Source organism: Oncorhynchus keta, unplaced genomic scaffold (assembly GCF_023373465.1).
Source record: "Oncorhynchus keta strain PuntledgeMale-10-30-2019 unplaced genomic scaffold, Oket_V2 Un_contig_16736_pilon_pilon, whole genome shotgun sequence".
NCBI lineage: Eukaryota > Metazoa > Chordata > Actinopteri > Salmoniformes > Salmonidae > Oncorhynchus > Oncorhynchus keta.
Window position 1 is genome coordinate 5,051 of NW_026280087.1, and position 20,200 is coordinate 25,250.

General features: G+C 46.7%; 1 long non-coding RNA gene and 1 pseudogene across 1 annotated transcript; both read right to left on the bottom strand.

Annotated features, from left to right (window-relative positions):
- Positions 1-1,727: 1,727 nt before the first annotated feature.
- Positions 1,728-20,200, bottom strand: part of LOC127919462 (cullin-associated NEDD8-dissociated protein 1-like) — a 71,001-nt pseudogene continuing 52,528 nt past the window's right edge.
- Positions 10,608-13,746, bottom strand: LOC127919460 (uncharacterized). Its single transcript, XR_008103039.1, has 4 exons — positions 13,129-13,746; positions 12,933-12,976; positions 11,271-11,430; positions 10,608-11,116 (listed from the first exon to the last, which is right to left on the bottom strand). It is a non-coding gene; the product is annotated as an uncharacterized LOC127919460 (long non-coding RNA).

Below are 20,200 nucleotides of genomic sequence, written 5' to 3' on the forward strand. Positions count from 1 at the left end.
GGGAAGGGGAGGCATTTGTGACTCACCTGACAGGATAAGGAATAGAGCAGTAACATCAGGTACTGCCCCCGTTGTATTGGACTGTTTTAACTCTGTGTATATATATATATATATATGCCATTTAGCAGACGCTTTTATGCGACTTACAGTCAGTGTGCATCACATTCTCACGTATGGTGGGGACATGAACCCACTGTTTTACTCATAACCTCTACATTAGTGGGGTAGAGACTCACACAAGGAATACATAACGTGAGGCTTGTCAGTTTAAGGTCTACAACCGTTGTATTATTGGGCGGGGGACAAATACAATTTGATGTTGCTGGATCTGGACGCTATAAGAAATCAGTTCACGCCTTTTTTATTCACAAAATGTACTCCTGTCCACATACAGAGAGGTCTGTTCCTAATGCTGGGCTTTCAGTGGAGGGACGGTGCTGCCCTGTGGGGGAAGACGCACTCCTTCCCTTATCGAGTGGTTTTGAACATGCTAATGGAGTCTCAGGTCAAATGACCTCTGCTCAACCAACCAACAGTTGATGCAAGAGAAATGTACAAATTAAAAATGAGGGCCCAAAAATATTTCTCAATATTTATCCACATTCAACAGAAAACCCTGTTCTGACCATGTCTCTCACACCTCTTTAATAGAAGATTTCTGAACACAATTTTAAACATCACCTCTTCTGAGTGTGTGAATCTCCCCCACCAACCAAGCTTTGTTCTAACCAACAGCCGACAAGACAAATAAAACACAGATAATGACATTCAATTCTGCAACAAAAAAACAAAATAAAACCCTCCTCCCCATTCAATTCAACCCAATCTGATCCGGTAAGAACATGTTAACAAAAACAAAATAAACCCCTCCCCCATTCAATTCAACCCAATCTGATCTGGTAAGAACCATGTTAACAAAAACAAAATAAAACCCTCCCCCATTCAATTCAACCCAATCTGATCTGGTAAGAACCATGGTAACAAAAAACAAAATAAACCCCTCCCCATTCAATTCAACCCAATCTGATCCGGTAAGAACCATGGTAACAAAACAAAATAAACCCTCCCCCATTCAATTCAACCAAAATAAAATCTGATCCGGTAAGAACCATGGTAACAAAACTCAAAAAAACAAAGTGACGGTCCAGAAACCATAGAAGTCAATATGCTGGGACTTTATAGATGTAACCCCTTCAGACCCCATGTTAGTCAAGTCTCCTGTCTTCATGTTGGAGGTGTGTATATGTATATATATATATATATATCCCATCAGACTGAGTTAAGCTGTAGGCAGTCAGTCCGGTTCCATTTAAGTCAGTTCATATGTGTCATCATCTCAGCATTAAACAGTCCCTCTGCTGCATCCAAACATCTACCTGGAGGGCTGGGATTCAGGAATTATTACAAAACACAAACAAAAACAAAGGACGATGGAACAAACCAAAAACTGATTTATTTCGTGGTTTTTTTTTAAGTTGTTTTTTTTTAGAAATGAGAAATGTGGTGATGAGCTTAAAAGCTTTAAAGAGAAACTTTCTTTTACTTTTATTTTTTGTTTTACATTTTGTTTTGTTTTAAAGTTCAATTATTTTTTATTTTTCTCCTATAACTGTTGCTGATTCAGTGCAATGCATCATGGAACGATTGATAAAAGGTCCCCCTCCTCCTAGGTATTTTTTGTTGCTGTTGCGGCATCATGTTTGGGAATGAAAGGAAGAAGAGGGGATTGTGGGAGAGTCATAGTTTAGCTGGTGTCCATGGACTCCATGTTAGCGGAGGACGAGTCTCTCTGGATGTTTTCAAAGATGGCAGCCAGCTCAGGGTTGGAGGAGATCTGGGACTGGAACTCGCTCATGGGGGACTCTTCTCCGCCTCGGGGATGGTGAGGAGGGCGACCACAGCCCGCATGGCTGACCGCTTCAACTCATCCTGCTTCTCAAACTCCTGCTTCACTGAGTTGGCCTTCACCTGGGGGAGAGAGACAGGGTGACAGAGAGACAGGGTGAGAGAGAGACAGGGTGAGAGAGAGACAGGGTGAGAGAGAGACAGGGTGAGAGAGAGACAGGGTGAGAGAGAGACAGGGTGAGAGAGAGACAGGGTGAGAGAGAGACAGGGTGAGAGAGAGACAGGGTGAGAGAGAGACAGGGTGAGAGAGAGACAGGGTGAGAGAGAGACAGGGTGAGAGAGAGACAGGGTGAGAGAGAGACAGGGTGAGAGAGAGACAGGGTGAGAGAGAGACAGGGTGAGAGAGACAGACAGTGTGTCTGGTCTGGTCTCTGTGAATGGTACTATACCAGGGACAGTGTGTCTGGTCTGGTCTCTGTGAATGGTACTATACCAGGGACAGTGTGTCTGGTCTGGTCTCTGTGAATGGTACTATACCAGGGACAGTGTGTCTGGTCTGGTCTCTGTGAATGGTACTATACCAGGGACAGTGTGTCTGGTCTCTGTGAATGGTACTATACCAGGGACAGTGTGTCTGGTCTCTGTGAATGGTACTATACCAGGGACAGTGTGTCTGGTCTCTACTATACCAGGGACAGTGTGTCTGGTCTCTGTGAATGGTACTATACCAGGGACAGTGTGTCTGGTCTCTGTGAATGGTACTATACCAGGGACAGTGTGTCTGGTCTCTGTGAATGGTACTATACCAGGGACAGTGTGTCTGGTCTCTGTGAATGGTACTATACCAGGGACAGTGTGTCTGGTCTCTGTGAATGGTACTATACCAGGGACAGTGTGTCTGGTCTCTGTGAATGGTACTATACCAGTGTGTCTGGGGCCCACCAGGGACAGTGTGTCTGGTCTCTGTGAATGGTACTATACCAGGGACAGTGTGTCTGGTCTCTGTGAATGGTACTATACCAGGGACAGTGTGTCTGGTCTCTGTGAATGGTACTATACCAGGGACAGTGTGTCTGGTCTGGTCTCTGTGAATGGTACTATACCAGGGACAGTGTGTCTGGTCTGGTCTCTGTGAATGGTACTATACCAGGGACAGTGTGTCTGGTCTGGTCTCTGTGAATGGTACTATACCAGGGACAGTGTGTCTGGTCTGGTCTCTGTGAATGGTACTATACCAGGGACAGTGTGTCTGGTCTGGTCTCTGTGAATGGTACTATACCAGGGACAGTGTGTCTGGTCTGGTCTCTGTGAATGGTACTATACCAGGGACAGTGTGTGTCTGGTCTGGTCTCTGTGAATGGTACTATACCAGGGACAGTGTGTCTGGTCTGGTCTCTGTGAATGGTACTATACCAGGGACAGTGTGTCTGGTCTGGTCTCTGTGAATGGTACTATACCAGGGACAGTGTGTCTGGTCTGGTCTCTGTGAATGGTACATACCAGGGACAGTGTGTCTGGTCTGGTCTCTGTGAATGGTACTATACCAGGGACAGTGTGTCTGGTCTGGTCTCTGTGAATGGTACTATACCAGGGACAGTGTGTCTGGTCTGGTCTCTGTGAATGGTACTATACCAGGGACAGTGTGTCTGTGTCTGGTCTCTGTGAATGGTACTATACCAGGGACAGTGTGTCTGGTCTCTGTGAATGGTACTATACCAGGGACAGTGTGTCTGGTCTCTGTGAATGGTACTATACCAGGGACAGTGTGTCTGGTCTCTGTGAATGGTACTATACCAGGGACAGTGTGTCTGGTCTCTGTGAATGGTACTATACCAGGGACAGTGTGTCTGGTCTCTGTGAATGGTACTATACCAGGGACAGTGGTCTACTCTGTGAATACCAGGGACAGTGTGTCTGGTCTCTGTGAATGGTACTATACCAGGGACAGTGTGTCTGGTCTCTGTGAATGGTACTGAATACCAGGGACAGTGTGTCTGGTCTCTGTGAATGGTACTATACCAGGGACAGTGTGTCTGGTCTCTGTGAATGGTACTATACCAGGGACAGTGTGTCTGGTCTCTGTGAATGGTACTATACCAGGGACACTGTGAATGGTACTATACCAGGGACAGTGGTCTGGTCTCTGTGAATGGTACTATACCAGGGACAGTGTCTGTCTGGTCTCTGTGAATGGTACTATACCAGGGACAGTGTGTCTGGTCTCTGTGAATGGTACTATACCAGGGACAGTGTGTCTGGTCTGGTCTCTGTGAATGGTACTATACCAGGGACAGTGTGTCTGGTCTGGTCTCTGTGAATGGTACTATACCAGGGACAGTGTGTCTGGTCTGGTGTCTGTGAATGGTACTATACCAGGGACAGTGTCTGGTCTGGTCTCTGTGAATGGTACTATACCAGGGACAGTGTCTGTCTCTGGTCTGGTTCTGGACTCTGTGAATGGTACTATACCAGGGACAGTGTGGGTCTGGTCTCTGTGAATGGTACTATACCAGGGACAGTGTGTCTCTGTGAATGGTCTGGTCTGGTCTCTGTGAATGGTACTATACCAGGGACAGTGTGTCTGGTCTCTGTGAATGGTACTATACCAGGGACAGTGTGTCTAAAAGTCTGGTCTGTGAATGGTAATACCAGGGACAGTGTGTCTGGTCTGGTGAATGGTACTATACCAGGGACAGTGTCTGGTCTGGTCTGTGAATGGTACTATACCAGGGACAGTGTGTCTGGTCTGGTCTCTGTGAATGGTACTATACCAGGGACAGTGTGTCTGGTCTGGTCTCTGTGAATGGTACTATACCAGGGGACAGTGTGTCTGGTCTGGTCTCTGTGAATGGTACTATACCAGGGACAGTGTGTCTGGTCTGGTCTCTGTGAATGGTACTATACCAGGGACAGTGTGTCTGGTCTGGTGTCTGTGAATGGTACTATACCAGGGACAGTGTGTCTGGTCTGGTGTCTGTGAATGGTACTATACCAGGGACAGTGTGTCTGGTCTGGTGTCTGTGAATGGTACTATACCAGGGACAGTGTGTCTGGTCTGGGGGTCTCAGAATGGTACTATACCAGGGACAGTGTGTCTGGTCTGGTGTCTGTGAATGGTACTATACCAGGGACAGTGTGTCTGGTCTGGTGTCTGTGAATGGTACTATACCAGGGACAGTGTGTCTGGTCTGGTGTCTGTGAATGGTACTATACCAGGGACAGTGTGTCTGGTCTGGTGTCTGTGAATGGTACTATACCAGGGACAGTGTGTCTGGTCTGGTGTCTGTGAATGGTACTATACCAGGGACAGTGTGTCTGGTCTGGTGTCTGTGAATGGTACTATACCAGGGACAGTGTGTCTGGTCTGGTGTCTGTGAATGGTACTATACCAGGGACAGTGTGTCTGGTCTGGTGTCTGTGAATGGTACTATACCAGGGACAGTGTGTCTGGTCTGGTGTCTGTGAATGGTACTATACCAGGGACAGTGTGTCTGGTCTGGTGTCTGTGAATGGTACTATACCAGGGACAGTGTGTCTGGTCTGGTGTCTGTGAATGGTACTATACCAGGGACAGTGTGTCTGGTCTGGTGTCTGTGAATGGTACTATACCAGGGACAGTGTGTCTGGTCTGGTGTCTGTGAATGGTACTATACCAGGGACAGTGTGTCTGGTCTGGTGTCTGTGAATGGTACTATACCAGGGACAGTGTGTCTGGTCTGGTGTCTGTGAATGGTACTATACCAGGGACAGTGTGTCTGGTCTGGTGTCTGTGAATGGTACTATACCAGGGACAGTGTGTCTGGTCTGGTGTCTGTGAATGGTACTATACCAGGGACAGTGTGTCTGGTCTGGTGTCTGTGAATGGTACTATACCAGGGACAGTGTGTCTGGTCTGGTGTCTGTGAATGGTACTATACCAGGGACAGTGTGTCTGGTCTCTGTGAATGGTACTATACCAGGGACAGTGTGTCTGGTCTGGTCTCTGTGAATGGTACTATACCAGGGACAGTGTGTCTGGTCTCTGTGAATGGTACTATACCAGGGACAGTGTGTCTGGTCTCTGTGAATGGTACTATACCAGGGACAGTGGGTCTGGTCTCTGTGAATGGTACTATACCAGGGACAGTGTGTCTGGTCTCTGTGAATGGATACCAGGGACAGTGTGTCTGGTCTCTGTGAATGGTACTATACCAGGGACAGTGTGTCTGGTCTCTGTGAATGGTACTATACCAGGGACAGTGTGTCTGGTCTCTGTGAATGGTACTATACCAGGGACAGTGTGTCTGGTCTCTGTGAATGGTACTATACCAGGGACAGTGTCTGTCTGTGAATGGTACTATACCAGGGGTGTCTGTGAATGGTACTATACCAGGGACAGTGTGTCTGGTCTCTGAATGGTACTATACCAGGGACAGTGTTGGGTCTGGTCTCTGAATGGTGCTATACCAGGGACAGTGTTGGGTCTGGTCTCTGTGAATGGTACTATACCAGGGACAGTGTTGGGTCTGGTCTCTGTGAATGGTACTATACCAGGGACAGTGTGTCTGGTCTCTGTGAATGGTACTATACCAGGGACAGTGTGTCTGGTCTCTGTGAATGGTACTATACCAGGGACAGTGTGTATGGTCTGTGAATGGTACTATACCAGGGACAGTGTGTATGGTCTGTGAATGGTACTATACCAGGGACAGTGTGTCTGGTCTCTGTGAATGGTACTATACCAGGGACAGTGTGTCTGGTCTCTGTGAATGGTACTATACCAGGGACAGTGTTGGGTCTGGTCTCTGTGAATGGTGCTATACCAGGGACAGTGTTGGGTCTGGTCTCTGTGAATGGTACTATACCAGGGACAGTGTGTCTGGTCTGGTCTCTGTGAATGGTACTGTACCAGGGACAGTGTGTCTGGTCTGGTGTCTGTGAATGGTACTATACCAGGGACAGTGTGTCTGGTCTCTGTGAATGGTACTATACCAGGGACAGTGTGTCTGGTCTCTGTGAATGGTACTATACCAGGGACAGTGTGTATGGTCTGTGAATGGTACTATACCAGGGACAGTGTGTCTGGTCTCTGAATGGTACTATACCAGGGACAGTGTTGGGTCTGGTCTCTGTGAATGGTGCTATACCAGGGACAGTGTTGGGTCTGGTCTCTGTGAATGGTACTATACCAGGGACAGTGTGTCTGGTCTCTGTGAATGGTACTATACCAGGGACAGTGTGTCTGGTCTCTGTGAATGGTACTATACCAGGGACAGTGTGTATGGTCTGTGAATGGTACTATACCAGGGACAGTGTGTCTGGTCTCTGTGAATGGTACTATACCAGGGACAGTGTTGGGTCTGGTCTCTGTGAATGGTGCTATACCAGGGACAGTGTTGGGTCTGGTCTCTGTGAATGGTACTATACCAGGGACAGTGTGTCTGGTCTGGTCTCTGTGAATGGTACTGTACCAGGGACAGTGTGTCTGGTCTGGTCTCTGTGAATGGTACTGTACCAGGGACAGTGTGTCTGGTCTGGTGTCTGTGAATGGTACTATACCAGGGACAATGTGTCTGGTCTGGTCTCTGAATGGTACTATACCAGGGACAGTGTTGGGTCTGGACTCTGTGAATGGTACTATACCAGGGACAGTGTTGGGTCTGGTCTCTGTGAATGGTACTATACCAGGGACAGTGTTGGGTCTGGTCTCTGTGAATGGTGCTATACCAGGGACAGTGTTGGGTCTGGTCTCTGTGAATGGTACTATACCAGGGACAGTGTGTCTGGTCTGGTCTCTGTGAATGGTACTATACCAGGGACAGTGTGTCTGGTCTGGTCTCTGTGAATGGTACTATACCAGGGACAGTGTGTCTGGTCTGGTCTCTGTGAATGGTACTATACCAGGGACAATGTGTCTGGTCTGGTCTCTGAATGGTACTATACCAGGGACAGTGTGTCTGGTCTGGTGTCTGTGAATGGTACTATACCAGGGACAGTGTGTCTGGTCTCTGTGAATGGTACTATACCAGGGACAGTGTGTCTGGTCTGTGAATGGTACTATACCAGGGACAGTGTGTCTGGTCTGGTGTCTGTGAATGGTACTATACCAGGGACAGTGTGTCTGGTCTCTGTGAATGGTACTATACCAGGGACAGTGTGTATGGTCTGTGAATGGTACTATACCAGGGACAGTGTGTCTGGTCTCTGAATGGTACTATACCAGGGACAGTGTTGGGTCTGGTCTCTGTGAATGGTGCTATACCAGGGACAGTGTTGGGTCTGGTCTCTGTGAATGGTACTATACCAGGGACAGTGTGTCTGGTCTCTGTGAATGGTACTATACCAGGGACAGTGTGTCTGGTCTCTGTGAATGGTACTATACCAGGGACAGTGTGTATGGTCTGTGAATGGTACTATACCAGGGACAGTGTGTCTGGTCTCTGTGAATGGTGCTATACCAGGGACAGTGTTGGGTCTGGTCTCTGTGAATGGTACTATACCAGGGACAGTGTGTCTGGTCTGGTCTCTGTGAATGGTACTATACCAGGGACAGTGTGTCTGGTCTGGTCTCTGTGAATGGTACTATACCAGGGACAGTGTGTCTGGTCTGGTCTCTGTGAATGGTACTATACCAGGGACAATGTGTCTGGTCTGGTCTCTGAATGGTACTATACCAGGGACAGTGTGTCTGGTCTCTGTGAATGGTACTATACCAGGGACAGTGTGTCTGGTCTCTGTGAATGGTACTATACCAGGGACAGTGTGTCTGGTCTCTGTGAATGGTACTATACCAGGGACAGTGTGTCTGGTCTCTGTGAATGGTACTATACCAGGGACAGTGTGTCTGGTCTCTGTGAATGGTACTATACCAGGGACAGTGTGTCTGGTCTGGTCTCTGTGAATGGTACTATACCAGGGACAGTGTTGGGTCTGGTGTCTGTGAATGGTACTATACCAGGGACAGTGTTGGGTCTGGTGTCTGTGAATGGTACTATACCAGGGACAGTGTTGGGTCTGGTGTCTGTGAATGGTACTATACCAGGGACAGTGTTGGGTCTGGTGTCTGTGAATGGTACTATACCAGGGACAGTGTGTCTGGTCTCACCTTGGTGGTGCAGGTGGCGCGTAGCGGCTCAACCAGTCTGTCCAGCCTCTGTAGCACAGCACTGGGACACAGAGTGGAGAGTCTAGCCAGCATCAGGAACGTCAGCATCTGATAAACAACATCCCCATAAACCAACACTCCTCAATACAGGCCCTGTGATGCATTATACAGCCTGCCTTTTAAATCATACAGACCCCCCTCTCTCCTGTCGTCTGATCTACCTCTCTCTCTCCCTCTCTCCTGTCGTCTGATCTACCTCCCTCTCTCCCGTCGTCTGATCTACCTCCCTCTCTCCTGTCGTCTGATCTACCTCCCTCTCTCCTGTCGTCTGATCTACCTCCCTCTCTCCTGTCGTCTGATCTACCTCCCTCCCTCTCTCCTGTCGTCTGATCTACCTCCCTCCCTCTCTCCTGTCGTCTGATCTACCTCCCTCCCTCTCTCCTGTCGTCTGATCTACCTCCCTCCCTCTCTCCTGTCGTCTGATCTACCTCCCTCCTCTCTCCTGTCGTCTGATCTACCTCCTCCCTCTCTCCTGTCGTCTGATCTACCTCCCTCCCTCTCTCCTGTCGTCTGATCTACCTCCCTCCCTCCCTCTCTCCCGTCGTCTGATCTACCTCCCTCCCTCCCTCTCTCCCGTCGTCTGATCTACCTCCCTCCCCCTCCCTCTCTCCCGTCGTCTGATCTACCTCCCTCCCTCCCTCTCTCCCGTCGTCTGATCTACCTCCTCCCTCCCTCTCTCCCGTCGTCTGATCTACCTCCCTCCCTCCCTCTCTCCCGTCGTCTGATCTACCTCCCTCCCTCCCTCTCTCCCGTCGTCTGATCTACCTCCCTCCCTCCCTCTCTCCCGTCGTCTGATCTACCTCCCTCCCTCCCTCTCTCCCGTCGTCTGATCTACCTCCCTCCCTCCCTCTCTCCCGTCGTCTGATCTACCTCCCTCCCTCCCTCTCTCCCGTCGTCTGATCTACCTCCCTCCCTCCCCCTCCCGTCGTCTGATCTACCTCCCTCCCTCCCTCTCTCCCGTCGTCTGATCTACCTCCCTCCCTCCCTCTCTCCCGTCGTCTGATCTACCTCCCTCCCTCCCTCTCTCCCGTCGTCTGATCTACCTCCCTCCCTCCCTCTCTCCCGTCGTCTGATCTACCTCCCTCCCTCCCTCTCTCCTGTCGTCTGATCTACCTCCCTCCCTCCCTCTCTCCTGTCGTCTGATCTACCTCCCTCCCTCCCTCTCTCCTGTCGTCTGATCTACCTCCCTCCCTCTCTCCTGTCGTCTGATCTACCTCCCTCCCTCTCTCCTGTCGTCTGATCTACCTCCCTCCCTCTCTCCTGTCGTCTGATCTACCTCCCTCCCTCTCTCCTGTCGTCTGATCTACCTCCCTCCCTCTCTCCTGTCGTCTGATCTACCTCCCTCCCTCTCTCCTGTCGTCTGATCTACCTCCCTCCCTCTCTCCTGTCGTCTGATCTACCTCCCTCTCTCCTGTCGTCTGATCTACCTCCCTCTCTCCTGTCGTCTGATCTACCTCCCTCTCTCCTGTCGTCTGATCTACCTCCCTCTCTCCTGTCGTCTGATCTACCTCCCTCTCTCCTGTCGTCTGATCTACCTCCCTCTCTCCTGTCGTCTGATCTACATACAGACTACCTCTCTTTCCTGTTGTCTGATCTACATACAGACTACTACTCTCTCTCTCTCCTGTTGTCTGATCTACATACAGACTACCTCTCTCTCTCTCCTGTTGTCTGATCTACATACAGACTACCTCTCTCTTTCCTGTTGTCTGATCTACATACAGACTACCTCTCTCTCTCCTGTTGTCTGATCTACATACAGACTACCTCTCTCTCTCTCTCCTGTTGTCTGATCTACATAAAGACTACCTCTCTCTCTCTCCTGTTGTCTGATCTACATACAGACTACCTCTCTCTCTCTCCTGTTGTCTGATCTACATACAGACTACCTCTCTCTCTCTCCTGTTGTCTGATCTACATACAGACTACCTCTCTCTCTCCTGTTGTCTGATCTACATACAGACTACCTCTCTCTCTCTCCTGTTGTCTGATCTACATACAGACTACCTCTCTCTCTCTCCTGTTGTCTGATCTACATACAGACTACCTCTCTCTCTCCTGTTGTCTGATCTACATACAGACTACCTCTCTCTCTCTCCTGTTGTCTGATCTACATACAGACTACCTCTCTCTCTCTCCTGTTGTCTGATCTACATACAGACTACCTCCTCTCTCTCCTGTTGTCTGATCTACATACAGACTACTCTCTCTCTCCTGTTGTCTGATCTACATACAGACTACCTCTCTCTCTCTCCTGTTGTCTGATCTACATACAGACTACCTCTCTCTCTCCTGTTGTCTGATCTACATACAGACTACCTCTCTCTCTCCTGTTGTCTGATCTACATACAGACTACCTCTCTCTCTCTCTCTCCTGTTGTCTGATCTACATACAGACTACCTCTCTCTCTCCTGTTGTCTGATCTACATACAGACTACCTCTCTCTCTCTCCTGTTGTCTGATCTACATACAGACTACCTCTCTCTCTCTCCTGTTGTCTGATCTACATACAGACTACCTCTCTCTCTCTCCTGTTGTCTGATCTACATACAGACTACCTCTCTCTCTCCTGTCGTCTGATCTACCTCCCTCCCTCTCTCTCTCCTGTCGTCTGATCTACCTCCCTCCCTCTCTCCTGTCGTCTGATCTACATCCTCCCTCTCTCCTGTCGTCTGATCTACATCCTCCCTCCTGTCGTCTGATCTACCTCCCTCTCTCCTGTCGTCTGATCTACCTCCCTCTCTCCTGTCGTCTGATCTACCTCCCTCTCTCCTGTCGTCTGATCTACATCCCTCTCTCCTGTCGCCTGATCTACATCCCTCCCTCTCTCCTGTCGTCTGATCTACCTACCTCCCTCTCTCCTGTCGTCTGATCTACATCCCTCCCTCTCTCCTGTCGCCTGATCTACATCCCTCCCTCTCTCCTGTCGTCTGATCTACATCCCTCCCTCTCTCCTGTCGTCTGATCTACATCCCTCCCTCTCTCCTGTCGTCTGATCTACCTCCCTCTCTCCTGTCGTCTGATCTACCTCCCTCTCTCCTGTCGTCTGATCTACCTCCCTCTCTCCTGTCGTCTGATCTACCTCCCTCTCTCCTGTCGTCTGATCTACCTCCCTCTCTCCTGTCGTCTGATCTACCTCCCTCTCTCCTGTCGTCTGATCTACCTCCCTCTCTCCTGTCGTCTGATCTACCTCCCTCTCTCCTGTCGTCTGATCTACCTCCCTCTCTCCTGTCGTCTGATCTACCTCCCTCTCTCCTGTCGTCTGATCTACCTCCCTCTCTCCTGTCGTCTGATCTACATACAGACTACCTCTCTCTTTCCTGTTGTCTGATCTACATACAGACTACCTCTCTCTCTCCTGTTGTCTGATCTACATACAGACTACCTCTCTCTCTCCTGTTGTCTGATTTACATACAGACTACCTCTCTCTCTCTCCTGTTGTCTGATCTACATACAGACTACCTCTCTCTCTCCTGTTGTCTGATCTACATACAGACTACCTCTCTCTCTCTCCTGTTGTCTGATCTACATACAGACTACCTCTCTCTCTCTCCTGTTGTCTGATCTACATACAGACTACCTCTCTCTCTCTCCTGTTGTCTGATCTACATACAGACTACCTCTCTCTCTCCTGTTGTCTGATCTACATACAGACTACCTCTCTCTCTCTCCTGTTGTCTGATCTACATACAGACTACCTCTCTCTCTCTCCTGTTGTCTGATCTACATACAGACTACCTCTCTCTCTCTCCTGTTGTCTGATCTACATACAGACTACCTCTCTCTCTCTCCTGTTGTCTGATCTACATACAGACTACCTCTCTCTCTCTCTCCTGTTGTCTGATCTACATACAGACTACTCTCTCTCTCTCTCCTGTTGTCTGATCTACATACAGACTACCTCTCTCTCTCTCCTGTTGTCTGATCTACATACAGACTACCTCTCTCTCTCTCTCCTGTTGTCTGATCTACATACAGACTACCTCTCTCTCTCTCTCTCCTGTTGTCTGATCTACATAGACTACCTCTCTCTCTCCTGTTGTCTGATCTACATACAGACTACCTCTCTCTCTCCTGTTGTCTGATCTACATACAGACTACCTCTCTCTCTCCTGTTGTCTGATCTACACAGACTACCTCTCTCTCTCTCTCCTGTTGTCTGATCTACATACAGACTACCTCTCTCTCTCTCCTGTTGTCTGATCTACATAGACTACCTCTCTCTCTCTCCTGTTGTCTGATCTACATACAGACTACCTCTCTCTCTCCTGTTGTCTGATCTACATACAGACTACCTCTCTCTCTCTCCTGTTGTCTGATCTACATACAGACTACCTCTCTCTCTCCTGTTGTCTGATCTACATACAGACTACCTCTCTCTCTCCTGTTGTCTGATCTACATACAGACTACCTCTCTCTCTCTCCTGTTGTCTGATCTACATACAGACTACCTCTCTCTCTCTCCTGTTGTCTGATCTACATACAGACTACCTCTCTCTCTCCTGTTGTCTGATCTACATACAGACTACCTCTCTCTCTCTCCTGTTGTCTGATCTACATACAGACTACCTCTCTCTCTCCTGTTGTCTGATCTACATACAGACTACCTCTCTCTCCTGTTGTCTGATCTACATACAGACTACCTCTCTCTCTCTCCTGTTGTCTGATCTACATACAGACTACCTCTCTCTTTCCTGTTGTCTGATCTACATACAGACTACCTCTCTCTCTCTCCTGTTGTCTGATCTACATACAGACTACTCTCTCTCTCTCCTGTTGTCTGATCTACAGACTAGACTCTCTCTCTCTCCTGTTGTCTGATCTACATACAGACTACCCTCTCTCTCTCCTGTTGTCTGATCTACATACAGACTACCTCTCTCTCTCTCTCCTGTTGTCTGATCTACATACAGACTACCTCTCTCTTCTCCTGTTGTCTGATCTACATACAGACTACTCTCTCTCTCCTGTTGTCTGATCTACATACAGACTACCTCTCTCTCTCTCCTGTTGTCTGATCTACATACAGACTACTCTCTCTCTCCTGTTGTCTGATCTACATACAGACTACCTCTCTCTCTCTCCTGTTGTCTGATCTACATACAGACTACCTCTCTCTCTCCTGTTGTCTGATCTACATACAGACTACCTCTCTCTCTCTCCTGTTGTCTGATCTACATACAGACTACCTCTCTCTCTCTCCTGTTGTCTGATCTACATACAGACTACCTCTCTCTCTCTCTCCTGTTGTCTGATCTACATACAGACTACCTCTCTCTCTCTCCTGTTGTCTGATCTACATACAGACTACCTCTCTCTCTCTCCTGTTGTCTGATCTACATACAGACTACCCTCTCTCTCCTGTTGTCTGTCTACAGACAGACTACCATCTCTCTCCTCTCCTGTTGTCTGATCTACATACAGACTACCTCTCTCTCTCCTGTTGTCTGATCTACATACAGACTACCATCGTCCACTCTCCTGTTTAAAGGGTCCCATCTCAACCTGGGGAGAAGACTAGGTCATTAAGAAGACCATCTCCTGTTGTCTGATCTCATACTGGGGGAGAAGACAGGTCATTAAGAAGACTCATCTCTCCTGTGTGTCTGATCTACATACAGACTAGGTCATTAAGAAGACCATCTCCTGTTGTTAGAGGGACCCATCTACCTGGGGGAGAAGACACAGAAGACCATCTCCCTGTTGTCTAAAGGGTCCCATCTACCTGGGGGAGAAGACTAGGTCATTAAGAAGACCATCTCTCCTGTTGTCTGATCTATCTCAACCTGGGGGACAGACTACCTTAAGAAGACCTCTCCTGTTGTTTCTGATCTACATGGGGGACAGACTAGGTCATTCTCTCCCTGTTGTCTAGAGGGATCTCAACCTGGGGGAGAAGACAGGTCATTAAGAAGACCATCTCCCTGTTGTCTAAAGGGATCTACCTACAGACTAGGTCATTAAGAAGACCTCTCCTGTTGTCTGATCTACACTACAGACTACCTCTCTATCTCCTGTTGTCTGATCTACAGACAGACTACCCTCTTATGTTTAAAGTCTCTCCTGGGGAGAAGATCTTATCTAAAGTAACTCAACCTCTCTCTCTCCTCTTATCTAAAGTATCTACAACCAGAAGACCCTCTTATCTAAAGTAACTCAACCTGGGGGAGAAGTCTTATCTAAAGTAACTCAACCTCTCTCTCCTCTTGTCTAAAGTAACTCAACATACAGACTACCTTATCTAAAGTAACTCAACCTGGGGGAGAAGACCCTCCTATCTAAAGTCTCATCTAAAGGTAGAACAGACAGAGGACAAGAATTGCAAGTAAATGTTTTGTCAATAAAACTAAAACAACAAAACATCTCCTGTTGTCAGACTAAAACAGACTAAGGAAGGCAGGAAGGTCAATAAAACTTAAACACAACAAGACACCTCAACTCTAGAGATCTCCTGTTGTCTGATCTACATGAAGAAGTGAACGACTCTCTCTCCTGTTGTCAAAACAAGGGGAATCTACAGGAACAGGACTAGGACAAAGGAAGGAAGGAAGGCAGGAAGGAAGATCTACATACAGGAAGTGAAGCACCAATGAAAGCCATGTCTCCTAGAGTCTGAAAACAAGGAAGAGAAGATGAACCTCTCTCTCTCCAGAAGGTCTGAATCTACAGGAGAGAACATCAGCTTGGTTTGTCCCTACCTCTCTGATGAGTTCCTGTTGTCTGATCTAGACATACAGACCTATCCAGTCTCTCTCTCCTATTATGGGTGCGGAGTCTAGGTTACCAGGCTACCCGCCGCACGTTCAGGTCCGGGTCCTCCAACGTCTTCAAGAAGTCACCTGGAATACAGAACAACACAGTCGGTCATAATGAACCTTTCACATGTGGGACTGTATTTAGTCAGACCACCAATTGTGCAAGTTCTCCCACTTAAAAAGATGCCTGTAATTTTCATCATAGGTACCTTCCATTATGACAGACAAAATGAGAAGGAAAAAAAATCCAGAAAATCACATTGTAGGATCTTTAATGAATTTATTTGCAAATTATGGTGGAAAATAAGTATTTGGTCCAAAGTTTCTCAATACTTTGTTATATACTTCCTTTGTTGGCAATGACAGAGGTCAAATGTTTTCTGTAAGTCTGTCAAGGTTTTCATACACTGTTGCTGGTATTTTGGCCCATTCCTCCATGCAGATCTCCTCTAGAGCAGTGATGTTCTCTCATCTTTTTAAGTGGGAGAACTTGCACAATTGGTGGCTGACTAAATACTTTTTGCCCCACTGTGTTTACAATTAACATCAATATATGAAGTCAAATGAAAAGCTCCTCTCGTCTTATTTCCTCAGTCTGTCTCAGTAAAAACATCAGTCTGTGTGTTTAAAGGGTCCCATCTTCCCCTGGGGGAGAAGACATTTCATTACATTACAGCCTTATTCCACTAAAATGGTTTAAATATCCTCATCAATTTCAATACCCCATCATGGGGAAAACAGGTTTACAAATTTATTACAAATAAAAAACAGAAATACCTTATTTAAAGGGTATTCAGACCCTTTGCTATGAGACTAAGAGACATTGAGCTCAGGTCATCCTGTTTCCATTGATCATCCTTGAGATGTTTCTACAACTTGATTGGAGTCCAACTGTGGTAAATTCAATTGATTAAGAAGAAAGGCTCCACCTGTCTTTATAAGGGTCTACATTTGATAGTGCATGTCAGGCAAAAACCAAGCCATGAGGTCATTAAGGAATTGTCCATCGAGACACTGTGTGTCTGGGAAAGGGTACTATTTCCAGCATCTCATCATTCTGGGGGTTTGGAAGACCAAGACTCTTTAAGAAGACCACCCGCCCACTGTGTGGGGAGAAGGGTCCCATGGTCAGGGGGTGACCAAGAACCCATGGTCACTGACAGACCAGAGTTCCTCTGTGGAGATGGGACAACCTTCCAGAAGGACAACCACCTCTGCAGCACTCCACCAATCAGGGGGAGTGGAAGACAGAAGCCATCCTCAAAAAGGCCATAACAGCCCACTGTGAGTTTAAAGGGTCACCTAATGACTTTCAGACCATGAGAAACAAGACAGGTTTTCAAGACTGGGAGACTAGTCAGGATCGAGGGAAAGATGTGTGTTTAAAGGAGTCCCTCTCCAGAGCCTGGGGGGAAGACTGGGGGAAGGTCCTTCCAACAGACAAAGACCGTAAGTACACAGCCAAGATAATGCAAGGGTCGGGACAAGTCTCTGAATGTTCTTTAGGGGCCCAGCCAGAGCCTCAGATTAAAGAACCCGACTAACATCTCTGGGGGAAGAAACCTGAAAATAGCTGTATCTAAAGCTCCCCACCCAACCTAACAGGGGAGGAAGACAGAGAAGAATTAAAGAAACTCTCCAAATACAGGTGTGCCAAGCTGGAGTGTCATGCCCAAGAAGACTGAAGGCCCTCTTATCTAAAGTAACTCAAAGTCCTGGGGGAGAAGACTTATGTAAATGTTATATTTCCGTTTTTTATTTTGGGGGATACATTTGTAAACATAACCTGGGGTATTGTGATGTCATTAGGTATTGTGATGTCTAATTGTATGTCATTATGGGGTATTGTGTGTAGAATGAGGGGAAAAAGAAAAAAAAACATTCATCCATTTTAGAATAAGGCTGTAACAAAAATCAAGGGGTCTGAATGCTTTGTAAATAAATTTTGCTCAATAAAACTTAAAGTAACAAAAGTCTGCGAAAGGAAGTAACAACATTCAGATATAGACAAAAGTCTGCCTGAAGGCAGTAACAAGGATAGAAGGCAGGCAGGAAGGCAGGCAGGAAGGTAGGAAGGAAGGCAGGACAACATTCAGATATAGATACCATAGCAGTCTGCCTGTCTCAAGAAAGCAACATGTCAATAGATATAGATACCATAGCAGTCTGTCTCAGTAACAACATTCAAACAAAGGGAAGTAACAACATTAGATATAGATACCAAGCAGTCTGCCTGTCTCAGTAACAACATTCAGATAAGATAAGCAGAGTAATTCAGATATAGATACCATAGCAGTCTGCCTGTCTCAGTAACAAATTCAGATATAGATACCAAGCAGTCTGCCTGTCTCAGTAACAAAGGCAGTCTGTCTCAGTAACAACATTCAGATATAGATACCATAGCAGGAAGGAAGATACCATAAGGAACATTCAGATATAGATAGGAAGCAGGCCAGATATAGGCAGGAAGGCAGGAAGGGAAGGAATAGATACCAGGAAGCCTGTCTCAGTAACAACATTCAGAAAGCCATAGCAGTCAGTCTGTCTCAGTAACAGATAACAGAAAACAAGGGAAGTAAAGATGATAAGAACCATAGCAGAAGGTCTGAACAACATTCAGAAGAGGAACATAGCAGTCTGCCTGTCTCATTCAGATATAGTAATAGCAGTCTGCCTGTCTCTGATGATTCAGACTTTGGTCTAGCAGTAGAGCCTGTGGCAGTAACAACATTCAGATATAGATACCATAGCAGTCTGAAGGTTACCAGGGTCTCAGTAACCGGGGTCATTCAGAATAGAACAAGCAGTCATTCAGTCATAATGAACAGTCTGTCTGTCTCAGAACATTCACATACAGTGGGACAAAAACAACATTCAGATCAGCCATAGCAGTCTGTGCAAGTCTCAGTAACAACATTCAGATATAGATAGAGCAGGCCTGTCTCAGTAACACATTAGATATAGATACCATAGCAGTCTGTCTCAGTAACAACAAGATATAGATACCAAAAGCAGTCTGCCTGTCTCAGTAACAACATTCAGATATAGATACCATAGCAGTCTGCCTGTCTCAGTAACAACATTCAGATATAGATACCATAGCAGGTCTCAGTAACATTCAGATATAGATACCATAGCAGTCTGTCTGTCTCAGTAACAACATTTCAGATACCACAGCAGTCTGCCCGTCTCACAACAAGATATAGATACCATAGCAGTCTGTCTCAGTAACAACATTCAGATATAGATACCATAGCAGTCTGCCTGTCTCAGTATTTGCAAACAACATTCAGATATAGATACCATAGCAGTTTCTCAATACTCTGTCTCAGTTATGACAGACAAAATGATATAGATCATAGCAGTCTGCCTGTCTCAGTAACAACATTCAGATATAGATACCATAGCAGTCTGCCTGTCTCAGTAACAACATTCAGATATAGATCCCCATGCAGTCTGCCTGTCTCAGTAACAACATTCAGATATAGATGTTCTCTCATCTTTTTAAGTGGGAGAAACTGTCTCAGTAACAACATTCAGATATAGATACCATTTGCCTGTCTCAGTAACAACATTCAGATATAGATACCATAGCAGTCTGCCTGTCTCAGTAACAACATTCAGATATAGATACCATAGCAGTCTCTGTCTAACAACATTCAGATATAGATACCATAGCAGTCTGTCTGTCTCAGTAACAACATTGAATATCAAATAGCAGTCTGCCTGTCTCAGTAACAACATTCAGATATAGATACCATAGCAGTCTGCCTGTCTCAGTAACAACATTCAGATATAGATACCATAGCAGTCTGCCTGTCTCAGTAACAACATTCAGATATAGATACCATAGCAGTCTGCCTGTCTCAGTAACAACATTCAGATATAGATACCATAGCAGTCTGTCCCTCAGTAACAACATTTATATTACATAGCAGTCTTGTCTCTAAAACATTCAGATATAAATAAAGCATCTGCCTGTCTCATCAACATTCAGATATAGATACCATAGCAGTCTGCCTGTCTCAGTAACAACATTCAGATATAGATACCAAGCAGTCTTATCTCAAGTAAAACATTCAGATAGATACCATAGCAGTCTTTCTCAGTAAAGTATTCAGATATAGACCATAGCAGTCTGCCTGTCTCAGTAACAACATTCAGATATAGATACCATAGCAGTCTGCCTGTCTCAGTAACAACATTCAGATATAGATACCATAGCAGTCTGTCTGTTCAGATCAGTAAGTCAAGTAACAACATTCAGATATAGATACCATAGCAGTCTGCCTGTCTCAGTAACAACATTCAGATATAGATACCATAGCAGTCTGTCTGTCTCAGTAACAACATTCAGATATAGATACCATAGCAGTCTGCCTGTCTTAACAACATTCAGATATAGATACCATAGCAGTCTGCCTGTCTCAGTAACAACATTCAGATATAGATAC